The sequence below is a fragment of the Salmo trutta genome, chromosome 18 (assembly GCF_901001165.1).
Source record: "Salmo trutta chromosome 18, fSalTru1.1, whole genome shotgun sequence".
NCBI lineage: Eukaryota > Metazoa > Chordata > Actinopteri > Salmoniformes > Salmonidae > Salmo > Salmo trutta.
The window spans coordinates 3,181,880-3,207,965 of NC_042974.1; the positions used below are offsets into that span (position 1 = coordinate 3,181,880).

Here is a 26,086-nt window from a genome sequence, read left to right on the forward strand (position 1 = left end):
CTCTCACCTCTGTACACCAGTTATACAGATAGTTAGTTCTCTCACCTCTGTACACCAGTTATACAGATAGTTAGTTTTCTCTCACCTCTGTACACCAGTTATACAGATAGTTAGTTCTCTCACCTCTGTACACCAGTTATACAGATAGTTAGTTCTCTCACCTCTGTACACCAGTTATACAGATAGTTAGTTCTCTCACCTCTGTACACCAGTTATACAGATAGTTAGTTCTCTCACCTCTGTACACCATTATACAGATAGTTAGTTCTCTCACCTCTGTACACCAGTATACAGATATTTAGTTCTCTCACCTCTGTACACCATTATACAGATAGTTAGTTCTCTCACCTCTGTACACCAGTTATACAGATAGTTAGTTCTCTCACCTCTGTACACCAGTTATACAGATAGTTAGTTCTCTCACCTCTGTACCCAGTTTACAGATAGTTAGTTCTCTCACCTCTGTACACCAGTTATACAGATAGTTAGTTTCTCACCTCTGTACACCAGTTATACAGATAGTTAGTTTCTCTCACCTCTGTACACCAGTTATACAGATAGTTAGTTCTCTCACCTCTGTACACCATTATACAGACAGAGTTAGTTCTCTCACCTCTGTACACCAGTTATACAGATAGTTAGTTCTCTCACCCTCTGTACACCATTATACAGATAGTTAGTTCTCTCACCTCTGTACACCAGTTATACAGATAGTTAGTTCTCTCACCTCTGTACACCATTATACAGATAGTTTATTCTCTCACCTCTGTACACCAGTTTAGAGATATTTGGTTCTCTCACCTCTGTACCCAGTTATACAGATAGTTAGTTCTCTCACCTCTGCACACCAGTTTACAGAGTTTAGTTCTCTCTCACCTCTGTACACCAGTTATACAGATAGTTGGTTCTCTCACCGTGCATGAACTCAAAGAGTTTATTGACGACAGTCTTGAGGAACTTCCAGTGGGCTCTGAGGAAGCGAGGGTACTGGCCCACGATGTACATGATATTGGAGGCATGATGGCCTTATTGTCCTTCCCCCCTCTTCTGTTCACACAGACCGCGATCCTACACACACACCACACACACACACACACACACACACACACACACACACACACACACACACACACACACACCCACACACACACACACACACACACACTCCCACTCAGTTAGACAGATGGATAACAGACAGATGGATACCAGAGTCTTTGGACAACAGATGAGCGATATGTTCATCCTTGAGGTCCAGTGTGTCCAGAGGCTTTTTACCCCCCACATCTTTCCTCCTGCACCTCCTGCATCTCTGTCACATTGTTCATCAGCTCAACTAAATATCCACCAAACAACTCCCATTCTTCTCCTTCTCCTAGAGAGAAGATTCAGCTCAACATTCTCCTAGAGAGAAAGATTCAGCTCAACATTCTCCTAGAGAGAAAGATTAAGCTCAACATTCTCCTAGAAGAAAGATTCAGCTCAACATTCTCCTAGAGAGAAAGATTCAGCTCAACATTCTCCTAGAGAGAAAGATTCAGCTCAACATTCTCCTGAAGAGAAAGATTCAGCTCAACATTCTCCTAAGAGAAAGATTCAGCTCAACTTCTCCTGAAGAAAAGATTCAGCTCAACATTCTCCTAGAAGAAGATTCAGCTCAACATTCTCCTAGAGAAGATTCAGCTCAACATTCTCCTAGAGAGAAAGATTCAGCTCAACATTCTCCTAGAGAGAAAGATTCTGCTCAACATTCTCCTAGAGAAGATTCAGCTCAACATTCTCCTGAAAGAAAGATTCAACTCAACATTCTCCCGAGAAAGATTCAGCTCACATTCTCCCAGAGAGAAAGATTCAGCTCAACATTCTCCAGAGAGATTCAGCTCAACATTCTCCTAGAAGAAAGATAAGCTCAACATTCTCCTAGAGAAAGCTTCAGCTCAACATTCTCCTAGAAGAAGATTCAGCTCAACATTCTCCTGAAGAGAAATTCAGCTCAACATTCTCCTAGAGAGAAAGATTCAGCTCAACATTCTCCTAGAGAGAAAGATTCGCTCAACTTCTCCTAGAGAGAAAGATTCAGCTCAACATTCTCCTAAGAGAAAGATTCAGCTCACATTCTCCTGAAGAGAAAGATTCACTCAACATTCTCCCGAAGAAAGATTCAGCTCACATTCTCCCAGAGAGAAAGATTCAGCTCAACATTCTCCCAGAGAGAAAGATTCAGCACAACATTCTCCCGAGAGAAGATTCACTCAACATTCTCCTGAAGAGAAAGATTCAGCTCAACATTCTCCTGAAGAGAAGATTCAGCTCAACATTCTCCTAGAGAGAAAGATTCAGCTGCATTCTCCCAAAGAAAGGATTCAGCTCAACATTCTCCTGAAGAGAAAGATTCAGCTCAACATTCTCCCGAGAAAAGATTCAGCTCAACATTCTCCTGAGAGAAGATTCAGCTCAACATTCTCCCAGAGAGAAGATTCAGCTCAACATTCTCCTGAGAAAAGATTCAGCTCAACATTCTCCTAGAAAGAAAGATTCAGCTCAACATTCTCCCGAAGAGAAGATTCTGCTCAACATTCTCCTCGAGAGAAAGATTCAGCTCAACATTCTCCCGAAGAGAAAGATTCAGCTCAACATTCTCCCGAAGAGAAAGATTCAGCTCAACATTCTCCCGAAGAGAAGATTCAGCTCAACATTCTCCCGAAGAGAAAGATTCAGCTCAACATTCTCCCAAGAGAAATTCAGCGAAGAGAAAGATTCAGCTCAACATTCTCCCGAAGAGAAAGATTAAGCTCAACATTCTCCCGAGAGAAAGATTCAGCTCAAATTCTCCAAAGAGAAAGATTCAGCTCAAAAATTCTCCAAAAGAGAAGGATTCAGCTCAAACATTCTCCTGAAGAGAAACGATTCAGCGTTCAACATTTTCCTGAAGAGAAAAGATTCAGCTCAACATTCTCCCGAAGAGAAAGATTTCAGCTCAACATTCCCTGGAGAGAAAGATTCAGCTCTAACATTCTCCTAGAAAGAAAGATTCAGCTCAACATTCTCCCGAAGAGAAAGATTCAGCTCAACATTCTCCCGAAGAGAGAAGATTCAGCTCAACATTCTCCCGAAGAGAAAGATTCTGCTCAACATTCTCCTGAAGAGAAAGATTCTGCTCAACATTCTTCCTAGGAAAGAAAGATTCAGCTCAACATTTTCCTGAAGAGAAAGATTCAGCTCAACATTCTCCTAGAGAGAAAGGATTCAGCTCAACATCTCCCTGGAGGGAGAAAGATTCAGCTCAACATTCTCCTAGAAAGAAAGATTCAGCTAAACATCTCCTAGAAAGATTCAGCTCAACATTCTCCCGAAGAAGAAAGATTCAGCTCAACATTCTCCGAAGAGAAAGATTCCGCTCACACATTCTCCTACAGAGAAAGATTCAGCTCAACATTCTCCTGAAGAGAGAAAGATTCAGCTCAACATTCTCCTAGAAAGAAAGATTCAGCTCAACATTCTCCGAAGAGAAAGATTCAGCTCAAACCTTCTCCGAGAGAACGATTCAGCTCAACATTCTCCTAGAGAGAAAGATTCAGCTCAACATTCTCTGAAGAGAAAGATTCAGCTCAACATTCTCCTAGAGAGAACGATTCAGCTCAAACATTCTCTAGAGAGAAAGATTCAGCTCAACATTCTCCCAGAGAGAAAGATTCAGCTCAACCATTCTCCTAGAGAGAAAGATTCAGCTCAACATTCTCTAGAGAGAAAGATCAGCTCAACATTCTCCTGAAGAGAAAGATTCAGCTCAACATTCTCTCCCGAAGAGAAAGATTCAGCTCAACATTCTCCCGAAGAGAAAGATTCAGCTCAACATTCTCCCAAAGAGAAAGATTCTGCTCAACCATTCTCCTAGAGAGAAAGATTCAGCTCAAATTCTCCTGAAGAAAAAGATTCAGCTCAACATTCTCCTAGAGAGAAAGATTCAGCTCAACATTCTCCAGAGAGAAAGATTCAGCTCAAACATTCTCCTAGAGGAGAAAGATTCAGCTCAACCATCTCTCTAGAGAGAAAGATTCAGTCTCAACATTCTTCCCAGAGAGAAAGATTCAGCTCAACATTCTCCTAAAGAGAAGATTCAGCTCAACATTCTCTAAAGAGAAAGTTCAGCTCAACATTCTCCCTAAAGAGAAAGATTCAACTCAAACATTCTCCTAGAGAGAACGATTCAGCTCAACAATTCTCCCAGAGAGAAAGATTTCAGCTCAACATTCTCCTGAAGAGAAAGATTCAGCTCAACATTCTCCTAGAGAGGAAAGATTTCAGCTCAACATTTCCTGAAGAGAAAAGATTCAGCTCAACATTCTCTGGAGAGAAGATTTCAGCTCAACATTTCTCTAGAAAGAAAGATTCAGCTCAACATTCTCCTAGAAAGAAAGATTCAGCTCAACATTCTCCCGAAGAGAAAGATTCAGCTCAACATTCTCCCGAAGAGAAAGATTCAGCTCAACATTCTCCCAGAGAGAAAGATTCAGCTCAACATTCTCCTAGAGAGAAAGATTCAGCTCAACATTCTCCTAGAGAGAAAGATTCAGCTCAACATTCTCCTAGAGAGAAAGAGTCAGCTCAACATTTCTCCAGAGAGAAAGATTCAACTCAACATTCTTCTAGAGAGAAAGATTCAGCTCAACCATTCTCCTAAGAGAACGATTCAGCTCAACATTCTCCTAGAGAGAAAGATTCAGCTCAACATTCTCCTGAAGAGAAAGATTTCAGCTCAACATTCTCCTAAAGAGAAGATTCAACCTCAACATTCTCCTAGAGAGAAAGATTTCAGCTCAACATTCTCCTAAAGCCTTCTGGTCATCAACCCTCTACATGAATCCCATTTTACTCTCTCCGTTATACCGCTCTACTTGTCCATAGGTGGCCTCCGTACCTTGATGACGGTAACCAGGAACCTCTTCTCGTCCTCTTCGTGCATGGCTCCACTGATGGACCCTATAGCCCAGCACAGTGTGTTGAGGTTCTTCCAGGACCACTCTGTACCGTTCACCTGGTTATGAAGCTTCTCTGTCATTATACGCTCTGTGTCTGCATAGTCCAGATGGGTCAGGTACACTAGAGAGAGAGAGACAGAGAGACAGAGACAGAGCGACAGAGAGAAACAGAGAGAGAGAGAACAGAGAGAGAGAGAGACAGAGAGACAGAGCGAGAGAGGACAGCGAGAGAGAGACAGAGCGAGTGAGTGAGAGACAGAGCGAGTGAGAGACAGAGCGAGTGAGAGAGACAGAGCGAGTGAGAGAGACAGAGCGTGAGAGAGACAGAGCGAGAGACAGCGAGAGCGAGAGCTTGACAGAGCGAGAGATACGCCCCCCGGAGCTGAGAGAGACAGGAGCGAGAGGAGGACCGAGCGAGGAGAGACCAGAGCGAGAGATGACTAGAGCGAGAGAGAGGACTGAGAGAGACAGAGCAGAGAGAGATGAGAGCGAGAGCGAGAGAGGACTAGAGCGAGAGGGAGAGAGAGAGAGAGATTTGTGAGAGCTAGACGGAGAGGAGAGCCGAGAGAGGACAGAGCGAGATGGAGCGTAGGACCAGAGCCGAGAGGACCGAGCGAGAGGACAGAGCGAGACATGAGAGAGAGCGAGATGAGAGCGAGCGAGCGTAAGAGCGAGACGGACCATGAGCGAGATGACAGAGCGAGAGGATCAGAGCCGGAGAGACAGGTAGCGAGGAGACAGATGCGGAGAAGACAAGAGCCGAGCGAGACAGAGAGAGAGACAGAGAGAGAGAGAGGGAGACGATCACAGAGAGTTTAGAGTGTAGATCCAGTCAATAGACTATAGTCCTATTGTAACATGTAGCAGTGCTGTACAGTTATGTGATGTCCACAAAGGGGAAACTGTAGAAAGTAACACACACACTATCCCAAACAGCTGCTGTATCTGGTTCCTGCACTCATCAAGCATCACCCCACCACACAACACACCTGACTTACCCAGTGTCTCTCTCATGTTCTTGTAGAGGTTGATGGAGTCTGTATCCTTCATGAACTCTCGTACCACCTCTCCCTGGTCATTCTCCACCACCAGCACCTCCTCCGGCTTGGCCATGCGGCTCACCATCAGCAGACGCACCTGTTACCAACATCAACAGCCGTCAAGACACACAGAGAGACACAGAGAGAGAGACACACACAGAGAGACAGACAGAGAGACACACACAGAGAGACAGACAGAGAGACACAGAGAGAGAGACACAGAGACACACACTCACTTCATGCCAACAAATTCTCTCTCTCTCTCTCTCTCTCTCTCTCTCTCTCTCTCTCTCTCTCTCTCTCTCTCTCTCTCTCTCTCTCTCTCTCTCTCTCTCTCTCTCTCTCTCTCTCTCTCTCTCTCTCTCTCTCTCTCTCTCTCTCTCTCTCTCTCTCTCTCTCTCTCTCTCTCTCTCTCTCTCTCTCTCTCTCTCTCTCTCTCTCTCACACACACACACACACAGAGAGGCCTGTCTGTCTGTCTGGTCACCTTGGAGAGTACAGGAAGGTAGAGCTGTCTGTCTGTCTGTCTGTCTGTCTGTCTGTCTGTCTGTCTGTCTGTCTGTCTGTCTGGTCACCTTGGAGAGTACAGGCAGGTAGAGCTGTCTGCGAGGAGGGACATCAAAGTGTTGTGATCCAGACAGTAGGGGGGAGGTGGAGGTGGAGAAGGGACTCTCCCTGTAAAGCTCTGCAGCCAGGTGGTTCCAGTACTCCAGACAGATCTTAAAGATCTCTGTCTCCTCTACCTCAGACACCAGCAGCATGTAGTGGAGAGCCTGGAGGAGAGGAGGGGGAGAGGAGGAGAGAGAGGGGGAGAGGAGGGGGAGAGGGGGAGAGAGGGGGGAGAGGAGGGGGAGAGGAGGAGAGAGAGGGGGGAGAGGAGGAGAGAGAGGGGGGGAGAGGGAGGAGAGGAGGGGGAGAGAAGGAGAGAGAGGGGGGAGAGGGGGATCGAGGGGGGAGAGGAGGAGGGAGGTGGGAGAGAGGGGAGGAGAGGTTACTTTGTTTAATTTGAAGAATCTGTTTTGTATAGTTACTGTTTAGTCCCAGGATGTAAACATGTCCTCTGTTCCACCCAGTCCCAGGATGTAACCATGTCCTCTGTCCCACCCAGTCCCAGGATGTAACCATGTCCTCTGTCCCACCCAGTCCCAGGATGTAACCATGTCCTCTGTCCCACCCAGTCCCAGGATGTAACCATGTCCTCTGTCCCACCCAGTCCCAGGATGTAACCATGTCCTCTGTTCTCCACTATGTCCCACCCAGTCCCAGGATGTAACCATGTCCTCTGTCCCACCCAGTCCCAGGATGTAACCATGTCCTCTGTCCCACCCAGTCCCAGGATGTAACCATGTCCTCTGTCCCACCCAGTCCCAGGATGTAACCAGTGGTCTTGAATCAACTAAGCCCAGCAGCGTTGAGGAAATGAGAAAAGTGTCGTTTTGGGAGAAACGGTTGTGGTATGTTTCTTACCTCCATGAGCGTCTCTCGGAGGTTGGGCCTCTTCTCGATGAGCTGTCCGTGTTCCTTAAGGAACGTGCAGAGGAACAGGCTGAGGTTCTGGATGAAGTTCTGCTCGTCATCTTTACCGTTGGAATACGCCAGACGAATGTTGGTGTTCAGGGGAAGCATCTGGAGAGGGAGACCACGGAGATTAGGACGATTGACTGGGAAAGTGTGTGTGTGTGTGTGTGTGTGTGTGTGTGTGTACCTGTTTGAGTTGACACATGGTGAGTGTGAAGAGGTTGACAAACTGCTCCTCGTATTGGCTGACACTGACGCCGGCGATCTCCGTCAGACACTTCAGCGTCACGTTGCGGAACATCGGCACGTTCAGGAACTACAGAACCAATCAACCAACCACACGTCACTTATTAACACCTTCTTACATCAGCAGATGTCATAAAGTTCTGTACAGAAACCCAGCCTAAACCCCAGACAGCAAGCAATGCAGGTGTAGAAGCACGGTGGCTAGGAAAAACTCCCTGGAAATCAGAAACCTAGGAAGAAACCTAGAGAGGAACCAGGCTCTGAGGGGTGACCAGTCCTCTCCTGGCTGTACTGGGTAGAGAGGAACCAGGCTCTGAGGGGTGACCAGTCCTCTCCTGGCTGTACTGGGTAGAGAGGAACCAGGCTCTGAGGGGTGACCAGTCCTCTCCTGGCTGTACTGGGTAGAGAGGAACCAGGCTCTGAGGGGTGGCCAGTCCTCTCCTGGCTGTTCTGGGTAGAGAGGAACCAGGCTCTGAGGGGTGGCCAGTCCTCTCCTGGCTGTACTGGGTAGAGAGGAACCAGGCTCTGAGGGGTGGCCAGTCCTCTCCTGGCTGTACAGGGTAGAGAGGAACCAGGCTCTGAGGGGTGGCCAGTCCTCTCCTGGCTGTTCTGGGTAGAGAGGAACCAGGCTCTGAGGGGTGGCCAGTCCTCTCCTGGCTGTACAGGGTAGAGAGGAACCAGGCTCTGAGGGGTGACCAGTCCTCTCCTGGCTGTACTGGGTAGAGAGGAACCAGGCTCTGAGGGGTGGCCAGTCCTCTCCTGGCTGTACAGGGTAGAGAGGAACCAGGCTCTGAGGGGTGGCCAGTCCTCTCCTGGCTGTACTGGGTAGAGAGGAACCAGGCTCTGAGGGGTGGCCAGTCCTCTCCTGGCTGTACAGGGTAGAGAGGAACCAGGCTCTGAGGGGTGGCCAGTCCTCTCCTGGCTGTACTGGGTAGAGAGGAACCAGGCTCTGAGGGGTGGCCAGTCCTCTCCTGGCTGTACTGGGTAGAGAGGAACCAGGCTCCGAGGGGTGACCAGTCCTCTCCTGGCTGAATGCTCCCAGAAATGTATTTATAAAAGAGGAAACCCTCATCTTCTCCATTAACTGTCCAGGGTTGTATTCATTAGGCGCCAAACAGAAGAAAACAGACTGAAACGCTTGTTTTCCGTTGCAACATGTTTTGCTACGATCGGTGTGCTTGACCTGGAGAATACGGCCCACGTGTTGGCGAGAGAGGTCCTAAAACAAGCCCTAGTCCAGGGCTTCCCAAACTCAGTCCTCTGGACCCCAAGGGGTGCAGGTTTTAGCCCCTAACACTACACAGCTGATTCTAATCATTAAAGATGGATGATTATTTGAGTCAGCTGTGTAGTGTTAGGGCCAAATGTTCACCCCTTTGGGACCCCAGGACTGAGTTTGAGAAACACTGCCCTACACTCTAAAAAGGATTGGTATCTGCAATACGGCTATAGCTTTACCTTGTCCTCTGTTAGGCTAGATGGAAACTATCCAATCCTTTCACACATAGCTATCTAGCTACACAAGGGCCTAGGAAACAGGTTGATTTAGACCAGGGCAGTAAACTAGACATGGGATGTGAACACACACACAGCGAGAGAGAGACAAAGAGAGAGAGACAGAGACAGAGAGACAGAGACAGAGAGAGACAGAGACAGAGAGAGAGAGACAGAGAGAGAGAGACAGAGACTGAGAGCGAGAGACAGAGAGCCAGAGACAGAGAGCCAGAGACAGAGAGCCAGAGACAGAGAGAGACAGAGAGCCAGAGACAGAGACCGAGAGCGAGAGACAGAGAGCCAGAGACAGAGAGAGACAGAGAGCCAGAGAGAGAGCCAGAGACAGAGAGAGAGCGAGACAGAGAGAGAGCGAGACAGAGACAGAGAGAGAGCGAGACAGAGACAGAGAGAGACAGAGAGAGACAGAGACAGACAGACAGAGAGAGGTATCTACCTTGTAGACGAGTGTGCTGATGAGTTTGGTCTCAAAAATGTACCCCAGAGGAATCCAGTTGAGAAACCTCAGCAGCGTTTCTAGAGTGGCGTGGACCAGTGGTGCATTCTGGGAATTCTCCTGGAGAACAGAACACACAGGGGGGAAACATTGACGACCAAATAACAACAGTGGAGGAGAGATGAGGAAAAGTGCCATTGATGTTCATGTCCTCTGTAACTCAGTTGGTAGAGCACGGAGCTTGTAACACCAGGGTAGTGGGTTTGATTCCCGGGACCACCCATATATAATATGTATGCAGCTTGACTGTAAGTCTCTCTGGATAAAAGCGTCTGCTAAATGGCATATATTATTTAAGCAATAAGACCCGAGGGGTTGTGGTATATGGCCAATACTCCACGGCTAAGGGCTGCTCTTAGGCACGACACAACGTGGAGTGCCTGGATGCAGCCATTAGCCGTGGTATATTGGCCATATACCACAAACCCCCAAGGTGCTTTATTGCTATTATAAACTGGTTACCAGCATAATTAGAACAGTAAAAATACATGTTGTCATAGCCGTGGTATACACAGCTTTCAGACAAAAAGCATTCAGGGATCAAACCACCCAGTTTATAATATATTCTAAACTGGTCTGAGGTAAAGGAAGAGGCTTCACATACCATGACAAACTGGCAGAGCTGGAATATCTGGGAGAATTCGTTACACATGCTGAAAGAGAGACAGTGAGAGTTACGACAGAGTCAGGATTTTATTTCCATTTTCAGGGTCACAGGAAGACAGCATAGCTCACACCAGACAAATACAACTCATGCCAGTTCTGTGGTGCAGACATTCTTGCCTATTGATTGTGGTGAGAGTTTATCAGTCTCTGAGATATGTAGGGCATCATCACTGTCTGAGGTGCAGACCAGGGGCGCGTTCCAGGTGGTCTTTACTGCAGTCACGCTGCACTGCTGATCAATCTCAGGATCCACATTGATATGAAACTGCTACCAGGAAGCAGTCACAGTGCACATATCAGAACACCACAACGTTTTAAGATCTAGTCTTTTCTCAGCTATACTAACAGCTTTTGGTAGAGCAGGGTGCTAACAGCTTTTGGTAGAGCCTGGTACTAACAGCTTTTGGTAGAGCAGGGTGCTAACAGCTTTTGGTAGAGCAGGGTACTAACAGCTTTTAGTAGAGCAGGGTACTAACAGCTTTTGGTAGAGCAGGGTGCTAACAGCTTTTGGTAGAGCCTGGTACTAACAGCTTTTGGTAGAGCAGGGTACTATCAGCTTTTGGTAGAGCAGGGTACTAACAGCTTTTGGTAGAGCAGGGTGCTAACAGCTTTTGGTAGAGCAGGGTACTAACAGCTTTTGGTAGAGCAGGGTGCTAACAGCTTTTGGTAGAGCAGGGTACTAACAGCTTTTGGTAGAGCAGGGTGCTAACAGCTTTTGGTAGAGCCTGGTGCTAACAGCTTTTGGTAGAGCAGGGTGCTAACAGCTGTTGGTAGAGCAGGGTGCTAACAGCTTTTGGTAGAGCAGGGTGCAAACAGCTTTTGGTAGAGCAGGGTGCAAACAGCTTTTGGTAGAGCAGGGTGCTAACAGCTTTTGGTAGAGCAGGGTGCAAACAGCTTTTGGTAGAGCAGGGTGCAAACAGCTTTTGGTAGAGCCTAGTGCTAACAGCTTTTGGTAGAGCAGGGTGCTAACAGCTTTTGGTAGAGCCTAGTGCTAACAGCTTTTGGTAGAGCCTAGTGCTAACAGCTTTTGGTAGAGCAGGGTGCTAACAGCTTTTGGTAGAGCAGGGTGCAAACAGCTTTTGGTAGAGCAGGGTGCAAACAGCTTTTGGTAGAGCCTAGTGCTAACAGCTTTTGGTAGAGCAGGGTACTAACAGCTTTTAGTAGAGCAGGGTGCTAACAGCTTTTGGTAGAGCAGGGTACTAACAGCTTTTGGTAGAGCAGGGTGCAAACAGCTTTTGGTAGAGCAGGGTGCAAACAGCTTTTGGTAGAGAAGGGTGCTAACAGCTTTTGGTAGAGCAGGGTACAAACAGCTTTTGGTAGAGCAGGGTGCTAACAGCTGTTGGTAGAGCCTGGTGCTAACAGCTTTTGGTAGAGCAGGGTGCTAACAGCTGTTGGTAGAGCCTGGTGCTAACAGCTTTTGGTAGAGCAGGGTGCTAACAGCTGTTGGTAGAGCCTGGTGCTAACAGCTTTTGGTAGAGCAGGGTGCTAACAGCTTTTGGTAGAGCCTGGTGCTAACAGCTTTTGGTAGAGCAGGGTGCTAATAGATTTGAGGTGCTACATTATATAAAAGAGTTTGGTCCTGTATGTATGACTCAGTTGGTAGAGGATGGCGATTGAAACGCTAGGATTATGGGTTCGATTCCCGGGGCATATACAGAAAATGTATACACACATGACTAAGTGGCTTTAGATCAATGCGACTGCTAAATGGTGTATATACACTGCTCAAAAAAATAAAGGGAACACTTAAACAACACAATGTAACTCCAAGTCAATCACACTTCTGTGAAATCAAACTGTCCACTTAGGAAGCAGCACTGATTGACAATAAATTTCACATGCTGTTGTGCAAATGGAATAGACAACAGGTGGAAATTATAGGCAATTAGCAAGACACCCCCAATAAAGGACTGGTTCTGCAGGTGGGGACCACAGACCACTTCTCAGTTCCTATGCTTCCTGGCTGATGTTTTGGTCACTTTTGAATGCTGGCGGTGCTTTCACTCTAGTGGTAGCATGAGACGGAGTCTACAACCCACACAAGTGGCTCAGGTAGTGCAGCTCATCCAGGATGGCACATCAATGCGAGCTGTGGCAAGAAGGTTTGCTGTGTCTGTCAGCGTAGTGTCCAGAGCATGGAGGCGCTACCAGGAGACAGGCCAGTACATCAGGAGACGTGGAGGAGGCCGTAGGAGGGCAACAACCCAGCAGCAGGACCGCTACCTCCGCCTTTGTGCAAGGAGGAGCAGGAGGAGCACTGCCAGAGCCCTGCAAAATGACCTCCAGCAGGCCACAAATGTGCATGTGTCTGCTCAAACGGTCAGAAACAGACTCCACGAGGGTGGTATGAGGGCCCGACGTCCACAGGTGGGGGTTGTGCTTACAGCCCAACACCGTGCAGGACGTTTGGCATTTGCCAGAGAACACCAAGATTGGCAAATTCGCCACTGGCGCCCTGTGCTCTTCAAAGATGAAAGCAGGTTCACACTGAGCACGTGACAGACGTGACAGAGTCTGGAGACGCCGTGGATAACGTTCTGCTGCCTGCAACATCCTCCAGCATGACCGGTTTGGCGGTGGGTCAGTCATGGTGTGGGGTGGCATTTCTTTGGGGGGCCGCACAGCCCTCCATGTGCTCGCCAGAGGTAGCCTGACTGCCATTAGGTACCGAGATGAGATTCTCAGACCCCTTGTGAGACCATATGCTGGTGCGGTTGGCCCTGGGTTCCTCCTAATGCAAGACAATGCTAGACCTCATGTGGCTGGAGTGTGTCAGCAGTTCCTGCAAGAGGAAGGCATTGATGCTATGGACTGGCCCGCCCGTTCCCCAGACCTGAATCCAATTGAGTACATCTGGGACATCATGTCTCGCTCCATCCACCAACGCCACGTTGCACCACAGACTGTCCAGGAGTTGGCGGATGCTTTAGTCCAGGTCTGGGAGGAGATCCCTCAGGAGACCATCCGCCACCTCATCAGGAGCATGCCCAGGCGTTGTAGGGAGGTCATACAGGCACGTGGAGGCCACACACACTACTGAGCCTCATTTTGACTTGTTTTAAGGACATTACATCAAAGTTGGATCAGCCTGTAGTGTGGTTTTCCACTTTAATTTTGAGTGTGACTCCAAATCCAGACCTCCATGGGTTGATAAATTGGATTTCCATTGATTATTTTTGTGTGATTTTGTTGTCAGCACATTCAACTATGTAAAGAAAAAAGTATTCAATAAGATTATTTCTTTCATTCAGATCTAGGATGTGTTGTTTAAGTGTTCCCTTTATTTTTTTGAGCAGTATATATTACAAATTTTAGAAATATAAAAAATCTGCTATGTTAAGATATACAGTACATTTCTATATTACCTGTCTTTGAGGTGCTTGGCCTTGACCTGGGTCATCTGTCCGCTAGAGAAGTCAAACACCTCCTCACTGAGCAGCTTGAGGATGATCATGTTGTTCTGACAGAGGCTCTCGCTGGTGCGGCTGGCTCCCACGATGTCACTGATGAACGTGGGCCAGTGCTTGGGCCACTCCTGCTTCAGGATCTGGAGGGAAAGGAGGAGAGGTATACACACACTTTAATATATACAATCATTCATACATGCAAACACACACACACACACACACACACACACACACACACTGTAGGTACACACACACACACACACACACACACACACACACACTGTAGGTACACACACACACACACACACACACACACAAAATACAGACATACTGTAGGTACACACACACACACACACACACACACACACACACACACACACACACGTGTGACCAATTAGGTTTGAACCCATGTTGTCTGCACACAACCAGACTATTGTCTTCAGAAAGTATTCACACCCCTTGACTTATTCCACATTGTGTTACAACCTGATTTTAAAATGGATTAAATTGAGATTTTTTTTTCATAATCTTTTTCTAGATTTTTACAAGTTAATACAAAAATGAGAATCTGAAATGTCTTGAGTCAATAAGTATTAAACCTCTTTGTGATGACAAACCTAAAGTTCAGGAGTAAAAATGTGCTTCACAAGTCACATAGTAAGTTGAATGGACTCACTCTGTGTACAATAACAGTGTTTAACATGATTTTGTAATAACTACCTCATCTCTGTACCCCACACATACAATTATATATAAGGTCCCTCAGTCCAGCTGTGAATTTCAAACACAGATTCAACCACAAAGACCAGGGAGGTTTTCCAATGCCTCGCAAAGAAGGGCACCTATTGGTAGATGGGTAACAATAAAAAAAGCAGAGTTAAACATCCTTTTTAGCATGGTGCAGTTATTAATAACACTTTGGATGGTGTATCAATACACCCAGTCACTACAACGATACAGGCGTCCTTCCTAACTCAGTTGCCGGAGAGGAAGGAAACCGCTCAGGGATTTCACTATGGGGCCAATTGTGACTTTAAAACTGTTACAGAGTTTAATGGCTGTGATTGGAGAAAACTGAGGATGGATCAACAACATTGTAGTTACTCCACAATACTAACCTAAATGACAGGAGGGAACAGAAAGAAGCCTGTACAGAATAAAAATATTCCAAAACATGCATCCTGTTTGCAACAAGGCACTAAAGTAATACTGCAACAAATGTGGCAAAGCAATTCACTTTTTGTCCTGAATTCGAAGTGTTATGTTTGGGGCAAATCCAATACAACACATCACTGAGTACCACTCTTCATATTTTCAAGCATAGTGGTGGCTCATGTTATGGGTATGCTTGTCACAGGCAAGGGAGTTTCAGGTTCAGTCTGCTTTCCAACAAACACTGGGAGATGAATTCACCTTTCAGCAGGACAATAACCTACAACACAAGGCCACATCAACACTGGAGTTACTTACCAAGAAGACCCTGAATGTACCTGAACAGCCAAGTTACAGTTTTAACTTAAATCTACTTGGAAATCTATGTCAAGACTTGAAAATGGTTGTCTAGCAATGATCAACAACCAATCTGACAGAGCTTGAAGAGTTTAAAAAGAATAATGTGTAAATATTGTACAATCCAGGTGTAGAAAGCTCTTAGAGACTTACCCAGAAAGACTCACAGCTGTATTCACTGGGTGATTCTAACATGTATTGACTCAGGGGGTTGAATACTTATCTAAATGAGATATTTCTGTACTTCATTTTCAATAAATGCGCACAAGATTCAACACAATACCTTCAATAGTCCAATGTTTTATAAAATATGTCAGCTGATACAGGATAAATGGTTTATTCCCCCTTCATAACTGGGTTAAGATGTGCTGCTACTCTGTGTTGTACTCCACTCAATATTTATATTGGGTTTCACTACACTTCTTGTAATGACTGTATACTGTCTTCTTTTAACATGTACCACCTAATAGGATTTATTTTATGTTTTCTATATGTGAGTTAAGTTTAAATTTTTAAGTTTAAAATCCTCTAAATTTGCCATCCCATTCAACAATACAATGAATGTCTTCTTTTTATTATTATTGGAAAATAATAAAACATATTATACAAATGTAAAAAATGTGCACAAACTTTGTCATTATGGGGTATTGTGTGTAGATGGGTGAGATTAAAACAAATATTTAATCCACTTTGAATTCAGGCTGTAACACAACAAAATGTGGAATAAATCAAGGGGTATGAATACTCACTCTGTGTGCAACACACACACACACACACACACACACACACACACACACACACACACATGGATTTAGTACTGTAGATATGTGGTAGTGGTGGAGTAGAGGCCTGAGGGCACACAGTGTGTTGTGAAATCTGTCAATGTATTGTAATGTTTTTTTAATTGTATAAACTGCCTTAATTTTGCTGGACCCCAGGAAGAGGATCCATAATAAATACAAACACAAAACCCTTTCTGAAGGCTCTGTATGTTAGCTTGCTGTGCTAAAGCCTATAGACATCATTAGTTCTGGGAGCTAATGCTGCTCTCGGAGAAGGTTACTTATTCCTTAAGTGTGTGATTCACCAAACTACCACCCTAACACACCCCCTCACACACACACACACCCTCACACACACCCTCACACACACACCCCCCCTCACACACACACACACCCTCACCCCCCCACACACACACCCCCCACACACACACACACCCCCACACACACACACCCCTCACACACCCCCCCACACACACCCCCCCACACACACCCCCCCCCACACACACACACCTCCACACACACACACACCTCCTCACACACCCCCCCCCACACACACACACCCTCACACCCCCCCCCCCCCCCCACACACACACACCCCCCCCTCACCTCACCCACCTGTCAGAACAGACAGTAGACGCTGAGACACTCTGACCTGGTTGGTCTCTTCAGGACAAAACAACATCAGCTGACGCAGACACACTGACTCACACTCAATGACACACAGAGACGCATGCAGCTAGTCAGCTGTACACACACATGATACACGTGGTACACACATATGAATAAACACACACACACAGATTGGAGGACTCTGCTCAGATGAAGCTGAGCAGCACACCTGAGTCCTAGTTTATAAAGAGAGCATCCTAGTTCATTCACAGATAAGAGAACAGCAATGTTAGTAGGTGCACGCACACACACACACACACACACACACACTCTCTCTCTCTTACCTGAACAAGGATCATGTTCAGCTTTCCAATGTAAACTTTCTCTTTCTGAAAAAGGTAAATGAGAACGGAGTCAACGTCAATATACTGCTATCATCACGGTAACAATTACCAGCATCATGTGACAGGGGAGTTTACACTCATATTAACATGACATGTTTCAGCCCTCACCTCCACCATTGTGGCGTCCGACGATGTCTTGATAATAAGTCCAACAACATACTTTTTAATACCTGCAGAGACAAGCAGAAACAACAGGATCAGATCGGATCAGAGACCAGCAGAAACAACAGGATCAGATCGGATCAGAGACCAGCAGAAACAACAGGATCAGATCAGAGACCAGCAGAAACAACAGGACCAGATCAGAGACCAGCAGAAACAACAGGATCAGACCAGAGACCAGCAGAAACAACAGGATCAGATCAGAGACCAGCAGAAACAACAGGATTAGACCAGAGACCAGCAGAAACAACAGGATCAGACCAGAGACCAGCAGAAACAACAGGATCAGATCAGAGACCAGCAGAAACAACAGGACCAGATCAGAGACCAGCAGAAACAACAGGATCAGACCAGAGACCAGGATCAGACCAGAGACCAGCAGAAACAACAGGATCAGACCAGAGACCAGCAGAAACAACAGGATTACAGGGCCACACCAGTAGATTAGAACTGTTTCCCTGATAAACATTACAGGGCCACCCCAGTAGATTAGAACTGTTTCCCTGATTAACATTACAGGGCCACCCCAGTAGATTAGAACTGTTTCCCTGATAAACATTACAGGGCCACCCCAGTAGATTAGAACTGTTTCCCTGATAAACATTACAGGGCCACACCAGTAGATTAGAACTGTTTCCCTGATAAACATTACAGGGCCACCCCAGTAGATTAGAGCTGTTTCCCTGATAAACATTACAGGGCCACCCCAGTAGATTAGAGCTGTTTCCCTGATAAACATTACAGGGCCACCCCAGTAGATTACAGCTGTTTCCCTGATAAACATTACAGGGCCACCCCAGTAGATTAGAACTGTTTCCCTGATAAACATTACAGGGCCACCCCAGTAGATTAGAACTGTTTCCCTGATAAACATTACAGGGCCACCCCAGTAGATTAGAACTGTTTCCCTGATAAACATTACAGGGCCACCCCAGTAGATTAGAGCTGTTTCCCTGATAAACATTACAGGGCCACCCCAGTAGATTAGAACTGTTTCCCTGATAAACATTACAGGGCCACCCCAGTAGATTAGAGCTGTTTCCCTGATAAACATTACAGGGCCACCCCAGTAGATTAGAGCTGTTTCCCTGATAAACATTACAGGGCCACCCCAGTAGGTGGTAGCTGAGAACACCAGTCAGCAGGAGGAGAAAGTTCCAGAAGAAGTAGAAAAAACACATCATTACACTTTTGTTGTGCGTCGGTGTAACAACAGGACAGGAAACAAGATAAACACTTTGTAAAGACACAGAATAGCACATGGCTGGAGCTACAGTTAACAATAAACTACATTTCCTTATTTATCAGAACTTACTGTGTACAGCCCACTGTCAGTAGTAAGATGCAGGCAGTAGTATGGGCCAAGTCAGTGTCATAAATATATTCAGTAGCGCAATTATAGTGTGTAGGGTAATTATAGTGGTAATTATAGTGTGTAGGGTAATTATAGTGAGTAGGGTAATTATAGTGAGTAGGGTAATTATAGTGGTAATTATAGTGTGTAGGGTAATTATAGTGTGTAGGGTAATTATAGTGAGTAGGGTAATTATAGTGAGTAGGGTAATTATAGTGTGTAATTATAGTGTGTAATTATAGTGAGTAGGGTAATTATAGTGAGTAGGGTAATTATAGTGAGTAGGGTAATTATAGTGAGCAGGGTAATTATAGTGAGTAGGGTAATTATAGTGAGCAGGGTAATTATAGTGAGCAGGGTAATTACAGTGTGTAATTATAGTGAGTAGGGTAATTATAGTGAGTAGGGTAATTATAGTGAGTAGGGTAATTATAGTGAGCAGGGTAATTATAGTGAGCAGGGTAATTATAGTGTGTAGGGTAATTATAGTGTGTAGGGTAATTATAGTGAGTAGGGTAATTATAGTGTGTAATTATAGTGAGCAGGGTAATTATAGTGAGTAGGGTAATTATAGTGAGCAGGGTAATTATAGTGAGTAGGGTAATTATAGTGAGTAGGGTAATTATAGTGGTAATTATAGTGGTAATTATAGTGAGTAGGGTAATTATAGTGAGTAGGGTAATTATAGTGAGTAGGGTAATTATAGTGAGTAGGGTAATTATAGTGGTAATTATAGTGAGCAGGGTAATTATAGTGAGTAGGGTAATTATAGTGAGTAGGGTAATTATAGTGAGCAGGGTAATTATAGTGGTAATTATAGTGTGTAGGGTAATTATAGTGAGTAGGGTAATTATAGTGAGTAGGGTAATTATAGTGTGTAATTATAGTGAGCAGGGTAATTATAGTGAGTAGGGTAATTATAGTGGTAATTATAGTGAGTAGGGTAATTATAGTGAGTAGGGTAATTATAGTGAGTAGGGTAATTATAGTGTGTAGGGTAATTATAGTGAGCAGGGTAATTATAGTGTGTAGGGTAATTATAGTGAGTAGGGTAATTATAGTGAGTAGGGTAATTATAGTGAGTAGGGTAATTATAGTGTGTAGGGTAATTATAGTGAGTAGGGTAATTATAGTGAGTAGGGTAATTATAGTGTGTAATTATAGTGAGCAGGGTAATTATAGTGAGTAGGGTAATTATAGTGAGTAGGGTAATTATAGTGTGTAGGGTAATTATAGTGTGTAATTATAGTGAGCAGGGTAATTATAGTGAGCAGGGTAATTATAGTGTGTAGGGTAATTATAGTGTGTAGGGTAATTATAGTGAGCAGGGTAATTATAGTGTGTAATTATAGTGTGTAATTATAGTGAGCAGGGTAATTATAGTGAGCAGGGTAATTATAGTGTGTAATTATAGTGTGTAATTATAGTGAGTAGGGTAATTATAGTGAGTAGGGTAATTATAGTGAGTAGGGTAATTATAGTGAGCAGGGTAATTATAGTGAGTAGGGTAATTATAGTGAGCAGGGTAATTATAGTGAGCAGGGTAATTACAGTGTGTAATTATAGTGAGTAGGGTAATTATAGTGAGTAGGGTAATTATAGTGAGTAGGGTAATTATAGTGAGCAGGGTAATTATAGTGAGCAGGGTAATTATAGTGTGTAGGGTAATTATAGTGTGTAGGGTAATTATAGTGAGTAGGGTAATTATAGTGTGTAATTATAGTGAGCAGGGTAATTATAGTGAGTAGGGTAATTATAGTGAGCAGGGTAATTATAGTGAGTAGGGTAATTATAGTGAGTAGGGTAATTATAGTGGTAATTATAGTGGTAATTATAGTGAGTAGGGTAATTATAGTGAGTAGGGTAATTATAGTGAGTAGGGTAATTATAGTGAGTAGGGTAATTATAGTGGTAATTATAGTGAGCAGGGTAATTATAGTGAGTAGGGTAATTATAGTGAGTAGGGTAATTATAGTGAGCAGGGTAATTATAGTGGTAATTATAGTGTGTAGGGTAATTATAGTGAGTAGGGTAATTATAGTGAGTAGGGTAATTATAGTGTGTAATTATAGTGAGCAGGGTAATTATAGTGAGTAGGGTAATTATAGTGGTAATTATAGTGAGTAGGGTAATTATAGTGAGTAGGGTAATTATAGTGAGTAGGGTAATTATAGTGTGTAGGGTAATTATAGTGAGCAGGGTAATTATAGTGTGTAGGGTAATTATAGTGAGTAGGGTAATTATAGTGAGTAGGGTAATTATAGTGAGTAGGGTAATTATAGTGTGTAGGGTAATTATAGTGAGTAGGGTAATTATAGTGAGTAGGGTAATTATAGTGTGTAATTATAGTGAGCAGGGTAATTATAGTGAGTAGGGTAATTATAGTGAGTAGGGTAATTATAGTGTGTAGGGTAATTATAGTGTGTAATTATAGTGAGCAGGGTAATTATAGTGAGCAGGGTAATTATAGTGTGTAGGGTAATTATAGTGTGTAGGGTAATTATAGTGAGCAGGGTAATTATAGTGTGTAATTATAGTGTGTAATTATAGTGAGCAGGGTAATTATAGTGAGCAGGGTAATTATAGTGAGCAGGGTAATTATAGTGAGTAGGGTAATTATAGTGAGTAGGGTAATTATAGTGAGTAGGGTAATTATAGTGGTAATTATAGTGAGCAGGGTAATTATAGTGAGTAGGGTAATTATAGTGAGTAGGGTAATTATAGTGAGTAGGGTAATTATAGTGAGTAGGGTAATTATAGTGTGTAATTATAGTGTGTAATTATAGTGAGCAGGGTAATTATAGTGTGTAGGGTAATTATAGTGAGTAGGGTAATTATAGTGAGTAGGGTAATTATAGTGAGCAGGGTAATTATAGTGTGTAATTATAGTGTGTAATTATAGTGAGCAGGGTAATTATAGTGTGTAGGGTAATTATAGTGTGTAATTATAGTGTGTAATTATAGTGAGTAGGGTAATTATAGTGAGTAGGGTAATTATAGTGAGCAGGGTAATTATAGTGAGTAGGGTAATTATAGTGTGTAATTATAGTGTGTAATTATAGTGAGCAGGGTAATTATAGTGAGTAGGGTAATTATAGTGTGTAGGGTAATTATAGTGAGCAGGGTAATTATAGTGAGTAGGGTAATTATAGTGAGTAGGGTAATTATAGTGAGTAGGGTAATTATAGTGAGCAGGGTAATTATAGTGAGCAGGGTCATTATAGTGAGTAGGGTCATTATAGTGAGTAGGGTAATTATAGTGAGTAGGGTAATTATAGTGAGTAGGGTAATTATAGTGAGTAGGGTAATTATAGTGGTAATTATAGTGAGTAGAGTAATTATAGTGAGTAGGGTAATTATAGTGAGTAGGGTAATTATAGTGAGTAGGGTAATTATAGTGAGCAGGGTCATTATAGTGAGTAGGGTAATTATAGTGAGTAGGGTAATTATAGTGAGTAGGGTAATTATAGTGAGTAGGGTAATTATAGTGGTAATTATAGTGAGCAGGGTAATTATAGTGAGTAGGGTAATTATAGTGAGTAGGGTAATTATAGTGAGTAGGGTAATTATAGTGAGCAGGGTAATTATAGTGAGCAGGGTCATTATAGTGAGTAGGGTAATTATAGTGAGTAGGGTAATTATAGTGAGTAGGGTAATTATAGTGAGTAGGGTAATTATAGTGAGCAGGGTAATTATAGTGGTAATTATAGTGAGTAGGGTAATTATAGTGAGTAGGGTAATTATAGTGAGTAGGGTAATTATAGTGAGTAGGGTAATTATAGTGCAGCGGTCACCAACCTTTTCAAGCCTAAAATCACATCCCAAGTCCAAATGTAAACCAAGATCTAACACTTGCAAAAAATTATGACAAAACAAGGCCACAACGTAGATCCACTTTGACATTCTTTATTTTGTTACTTTAGTCACAAGTAAAGTATTCATTTAATTATAAAAATAGTATAATCATATAAAATAGCACTATTATTCAACATTTTATAACAGTCATATTACATGTTTCAATATTTCCACAGGCCTACTACTCATTCACCTTTCATATATAACCTCGATAACCAGTGAATTACAGGCCTACTACCATTCATATATAACCTCAGTAATCAGTCAATTACAGGCCTACTACCATTCATATATAACCTCAGTAACCAGTGAATTACAGGCCTACTACCATTCATATATAACCTCAATAATCAGTCAATTACAGCCCTACTACCATTCATATATAACCTCAGTAACCAGTGAATTACAGGCCTACTACCATTCATATATAACCTCAATAATCAGTCAATTACAGCCCTACTACCATTCATATATAACCTCAGTAACCAGTGAATTACAGCCCTACTACCATTCATATATAACCTCAATAATCAGTCAATTACAGCCCTACTACCATTCATATATAACCTCAGTAATCAGTCAATTACAGGCCTACTACCATTCATATATAACCTCAGTAACCAGTGAATTACAGGCCTACTACCATTCATATATAACCTCAGTAATCAGTCAATTACAGGCCTACTACCATTCATATATAACCTCAGTAACCAGTGAATTACAGGCCTACTACCATTCATATATAACCTCAATAATCAGTCAATTACAGCCCTACTACCATTCATATATAACCTCAATAATCAGTCAATTACAGCCCTACTACCATTCATATATAACCTCAATAATCAGTCAATTACAGCCCTACTACCATTCATATATAACCTCAATAATCAGTCAATTACAGGCCTACTACCATTCATATATAACCTCAGTAACCAGTGAATTACAGCCCTACTACCATTCATATATAACCTCAGTAACCAGTGAATTACAGCCCTACTACCATTCATATATAACCTCAGTAACCAGTGAATTACAGCCCTACTACCATTCATATATAACCTCAGTAACCAGTGAATTACAGCCCTACTACCATTCATATATAACCTCAGTAACCAGTGAATTACAGCCCTACTACCATTCATATATAACCTCAGTAATCAGTCAATTACAGGCCTACTACCATTCATATATAACCTCAGTAACCAGTGAATTACAGGCCTACAACCATTCATATATAACCTCAATAATCAGTCAATTACAGCCCTACTACCATTCATATATAACCTCAGTAACCAGTGAATTACAGCCCTACTACCATTCATATATAACCTCAATAATCAGTCAATTACAGCCCTACTACCATTCATATATAACCTCAATAATCAGTCAATTACAGCCCTACTACCATTCATATTTAACCTCAATAATCAGTCAATTACAGCCCTACTACCATTCATATATAACCTCAATAATCAGTCAATTACAGCCCTACTACCATTCATATATAACCTCAATAATCAGTCAATTACAGCCCTACTACCATTCATATATAACCTCAGTAACCAGTGAATTACAGCCCTACTACCATTCATATATAACCTCAGTAACCAGTGAATTACAGCCCTACTACCATTCATATATAACCTCAGTAACCAGTGAATTACAGCCCTACTACCATTCATATATAACCTCAGTAACCAGTGAATTACAGGCCTACTACCATTCATATATAACCTCAGTAACCAGTGAATTACAGGCCTACTACCATTCATATATAACCTCAGTAACCAGTGAATTACAGGCCTACTACCATTCATATATAACCTCAGTAACCAGTGAATTACAGGCCTACTACCATTCATATATAACCTCAATAACCAGTGAATTACAGCCCTACTACCATTCATATATAACCTCAGTAACCAGTGAATTACAGACCTACTACCATTCATATATAACCTCAGTAACCAGTGAATTACAGGCCTACTACCATTCATATATAACCTCAGTAACCAGTGAATTACAGGCCTACTACCATTCATATATAACCTCAATAACCAGTGAATTACAGCCCTACTACCATTCATATATAACCTCAGTAACCAGTGAATTACAGACCTACTACCATTCATATATAACCTCAGTAACCAGTGAATTACAGGCCTACTACCATTCATATATAACCTCAGTAACCAGTGAATTACAGGCCTACTACCATTCATATATAACCTCAATAATCAGTCAATTACAGGCCTACTACCATTCATATATAACCTCAATAACCAGTGAATTACAGGCCTACTACCATTCATATATAACCTCAGTAACCAGTGAATTACAGGCCTACTACCATTCATATATAACCTCAGTAACCAGTGAATTACAGGCCTACTACCATTCATATATAACCTCAGTAACCAGTGAATTACAGGCCTAAGCCAATCATGTACAGTAATGTTTCACTTTCCCTTTTGGAACAACATACAACACAGATCACACATCATAAACACATTTACAACTGGCAACACTCACTCCCTCTGACGGCTGTGGATGAGATCCCCTCCCCCCACACACACACACTCCCTCTGACGGCTGTGGATGAGATCCCCTCTCCCCACACACACACACTCCCTCTGACGGCTGTGGATGAGATCCCCTCCCCTCCCCCCACACACACTCACTCCCTCTGACGGCTGTGGATGAGATCCCCTCTCCCCACACACACTCACTCCCTCTGATGGCTGTGGATGAGATCACCTCTCCCCACACACTCACTCCCTCCCTCTGACGGCTGTGGATGAGATCCCCTCTCCCCACACACATACACTCCCTCTGACGGCTGTGGATGAGATCCCCTCCCCTCCCTCCCCCCACACACACTCACTCCCTCTGACGGCTGTGGATGAGATCCCCTCCCCCCACACACACTCACTCCCTCTGACGGCTGTGGATGAGATCCCCTCTCCCCACACACACACATTCAATGTGACGGCTGTGATCGCACACTATCAGGAAGTCTAACACGGTCTGTGAGATGTCTATTAGATCGAAAAGACCTGTTCTTTGACATGACTCTTTTCATCTGTGAAAAGGCCACCTCACAGTTGATCCAAAGTAGATCTTCACCTTAAGTGTGCAGGATGAAAGGAGGGGAAACTTTTCAGTATTTACAAGACCTCGAGTCACCGTCTCTTGATCTGGCTTTCAACTCGATGTCATTTTGCAATTCAATTATCTCCATGTCAACTCCGACTGGTAAAGCAAATACTTTCTGTAATTTGGCGGACACCTCCTCCATGTCAATTGGGAGGAAAAGGGTTTGAGATAAAATGTTACAACCTCCCCTGTGTTATTTAACTCCTGAAAACACCTGTTGAATTCAGATGCCTGTTTCTCCAGGTGGGAACAGAATTCTTGGAGGGAGAAAAGCATCTTTGTTTCCGGTGTTCAGTGCCATTTTCTCCAGGTTTGGGAAGCGCACCAGCCTTCCATTCCTCAGCTGAAAGCCCTTGGCCCTAAAGGCGTTGACAGCGCTGATCATGTGTAT

The 26,086-nt window shown here is 43.6% G+C and overlaps 1 pseudogene; it reads right to left on the bottom strand.

Moving 5' to 3' along the window:
- The window catches only part of LOC115152766 (exportin-1-like), an 83,513-nt pseudogene that overhangs the window by 23,750 nt on the left and 33,677 nt on the right, over positions 1 to 26,086 (bottom strand).